Source organism: Habropoda laboriosa, unplaced genomic scaffold (genome assembly GCF_001263275.1).
Source record: "Habropoda laboriosa isolate 0110345459 unplaced genomic scaffold, ASM126327v1 scaffold14, whole genome shotgun sequence".
Taxonomy (NCBI): domain Eukaryota; kingdom Metazoa; phylum Arthropoda; class Insecta; order Hymenoptera; family Apidae; genus Habropoda; species Habropoda laboriosa.
This window is the reverse complement of record NW_017100137.1, coordinates 629254-633393: the sequence shown is the minus strand read 5'-3', so window position 1 is coordinate 633393 and position 4140 is coordinate 629254.

Sequence of the window (4140 nt, the reverse complement as noted above, 5' to 3'; positions counted from 1 at the left end):
CTATTTCGGCCATGATCGATCGCGGCTCGAAAGGAAATATTCGAATCCAAGGTGGCACTGTTCGAACATGAAAAAATCATGGGCGCCTGACGAATTTCTTGAAATAAATTCACCGTCGTTTTTTGTCATTCAAATCTGGCAAGTTTTTTTGTTTAAATATTTTCTCAAACGTTTAATTATGTTTCGAGGATTTTACGTGAAATAGAGATTCTTTGTAACACTGTTCGAGCAGATTTGACAATTTTTGGTTTTTATGAAAAGTAGGTTAAATATGTGGATCGTATTTAAAGTAATTTAGCGGTTGACAAATTTGTGGGAGGTTTTGGAATTTTTTCGAAAATTGGAAAGGATGTAGATTGCTTGCATAATGCAGATATAAATTTCTATATAAAATACAGATAAAGTACATGGAATTCTCTATCGAATAAGAAATTTTAATAATGTGGAATCGCCGTTCTTGTGACTACAAGTCTTGATATTCTTAATCCTAGGTTGCATTCGGTGCAAGAGGAAAGCACTTTTATTCAAAATTGCAACATGGCGGTATTATATTTTCCCCCCTTTCAAGTTTTATTTCTTTAATCTAATACTAATAAATAAGGAAGTATTATGCTGTACTGGAATTCAAAAAATAGGACACTGTTAACTAAAGTATTTCAAATATCCAACAAATTTAAGAGAATATTAGAAGAATTATTATCACCTGAGAAATTGCTTCTGCTTACAATTCTACTTTTAAGAATTCTATTCATTACTTTTCTTCTTAACAACTAAATAGATAATCTATTTTTCTTTTAACAGTTAAATATCTTTTTTCATTAATTCTCTAATAATTAAATATCCTTTTTCCATTAATAGTTAAATATCTATTTTAGTTAATTTTCTAATAATTAAATATGTTTTCTTCATTGATAGTGAAATATCTATTTTAGTTCATTCTTTTTTAGTTAGCTCTTTAATAATTAAACATCTTCCTTCTATTAATTGTTAAATATCTGTTTTTATTTCCTTTTCTTTTCATTCAATTTGCTTATTCATATTTTCTTCATTTCCTTTAGCTTCGCGTTTACAGTTCTTAGTGTCGATGTGAAACTTAACCAAACGAAAATCACCAAAAGGGGAATAATTCATTTTTGCGTGAATTCATTAAGCGGTGATTACCTGTCGAAGAAGTTCGTGTTTTCGGCATCTTCGTCACGTGGCAGAGTGAGTTTCTATTAATGCGAACCATTTAAATTCATTTCCAACTGCGGAGGCTCGGTAGAATGCAAAGTATGAACGATGGTTGGCTAGCCGTGGCTTTTTGAATAAGTTTATTCCTGCTCCGACGACTGCATTCGACGAATATAACGTAAAACTTTTTTGTTTGATCTAGATCGAGAGAGTTATAAAGTTCCTGGCCATTATACGGTTAATAGTACGGTTCTATTCAATGGCGGTTTCGCGAAATCGTGGATTTCAACAAATTCCTCAGACTTTTGCTTTTTACGCCAGATTCAATTTTTCCGTCTAAATAATGGAAGCCCCGTTCAATGGTGTTTATACGCTTGAACAGCTCGAATTTTCCTTCCTTATTTTTCTCGGTTCGAAAGCGGCTAATCTGCCGGCGATGACTGAATTTTGAATCGAGTAGAATATTTATCTTGAGAAATTCTCTGCATACTCGATAATTAGCTAATAGTATTATGCAGAATGGTACATACATTATTTGTGTGTTATAAATTATTTCCTCGAGAATTACTTCAGTTAGAATTCCACGGAAATATTTTTACATTTTTTTAAATTGAAAAATTTGGTTTTTAATTTTGTTCGATAGTTTTCGTGAAAATAACTTATAGCACTTTACGTGGCCCGTTTAAAAGTTCATAAACATTTACAATTCGTTGTAATTTGGGTAAATTATGAAATTCCCTGTAAACTCGACTGTTGGTAAATTATTCGGTGTATTTTTATTTTTTCGAAAGTCGAACAATGTATCGAGTGAATTTCGGATGGGAGAAAAAAATCAATGTCCAGGAAGATTCGGCATTTCATATGCAAACAAGAATCTCATAATATATTGTTTCTGGATCATGGCCAGGAAATCTCGAACTCGACACATTTCGCGGTGCTCCTGCTAGACGCTTAAAGAAAAACGAAATAAGATTACGAATTCGCGCTCTTCCTCTGCACGGTTGGAACGAAGATTAAATTTTGAATCGCAGCCAATAGATTCACTTGTAACATCTGAATATTTATAATACATTTTTCAGAACGGGAAATTTTCGATTTCTCGGTGCTAGGAAATTTGGAAAATATGAAATTTATACCATGATAGCAATGAAATTTCAAATCTGTTTGTTAATCATTTCTGTGAATATGATTTCTCACGTTTTAAGAAAATATTTACACCGTATCTCTTCCAAATAATTTCTATTAATTTCCGATTTGTGGATGAAAAGCTATGAAATCTGAAAAGATTTTTTAATAATCTCTGTGAATATGATTTTTCACGTTTTAAAAAAACATTTACTCCGTATCTCTTCCAAATAATTTCTATTAATTTCCGATTCCTCGATGAAAAGCTATGAAATCTGAAAAGATTTTTTAATAATCTCTGTGAATATGATTTTTCACGTTTTAAGAAAATATTTACACCGTATATACGCGCCGTATTTCTTCTCAATTATTTCCAAAAATTTTCGGTTCCTCGATGGCAAGCTGTGATATTTGAAAAGTAGATGTTTATCAATAGTTTCTATAAATAGAACTTTTCATATCTTAAAACAATGTCCATGTAATGTTTATTAAAATAGTCTTTATAAAAAATTTTAAAATTCTCGAATCGTTCATGTAATGTTAGATCGTTAATGTAAAATTTACATATCTGGATCACGTTACGTTGTCACAATGAAATTGCCGCCTAATTGCCTTCCACTTTCCAAATTCCATCGATGAAGAACTGTCTAAATCATAGAGAGTGTAATTGTTAAACGAAAATGCCGGGAAATTAATTACGTAATTACGATTCCCCAGGCAAAGGACATAAATCTGTCACGGAACGGAGCATTTCAATGTTAGACCGATATCTTTGTGGTACCTTGACCACGTAGTTATTTACGCCGTGATTGTCTAGCAACACGATCAGTCATCAACTACCAGACCTGCTTTCGACGAGACGAAATACCGTAAAAGTAATTTTCTTGTTTCTTTTTCAATTAGTGTACAAGGTGTTTCACAGAAATGGGATGAATCGTATCGTTCTGATCATTTAGTATGTTCAGACAAATTAACCTTAAACGATAATTGTAAAATTCCAATAATCCTATGAAAATGCAATTACCTATTTCAAGACTATCATAATATTAAGTTGGTTTATTATCATTTTTATTTTTGTAATTTTATAATTGCAAAGTTACATCTAATAATTTTATAATTGAAAATGATAACTTACAACTTTCGAATTTATCATTTCTATAATTGAAAATTGTGGTTTACAAAGTAAGGTTAGGTTAGGTTATGTTAGGTGATAATTGTAATAATTCAATAGCACGGTAATCTAACGTGTCAATGCAACCGGAAGCCGAAGTTATGGCAGTCAAATATAATACCGATGGTAAAAAATTTTATAATTGAAAATGATAACTTACAACTTTCGAATTTATCATTTCTATAATTGAAAATTGTGGTTTACAAAGTAAGGTTAGGTTAGGTTATGTTAGGTGATCATTGTAATAATTCAATAGCACGGTAATCTAACGTGTCAATGCAACCGGAAGTTATGGCAGTCACAAACATAATACCGATGGTAAAAAGTCGCAAAGCCTCAGTCCAAAGATATGATATTCCATTACAAAGGTATAATAATCTATTAGTCATTTATTTCTGACATACATTATTTATTTCATTTTATACAACATTGGCAACATTAAAGTTCCTCGTCTGAGGAATGTAGAATGTAATTACACAATTGGTCCGCACACGTTTTGTCGCGGTCAGTTTGGAGTCACACTTTTTTTTAGCACGCTGAAAGAAATATTTTCGATCAACGCCACGTTTCAATCTCGGTAAAAGTATGAACGGCTTTGTACAGGTCCATCAAGGAACATTTGACTGGAACGTGACCGAATTGTGACCGGTACGTGATTTGACGTGCAATGT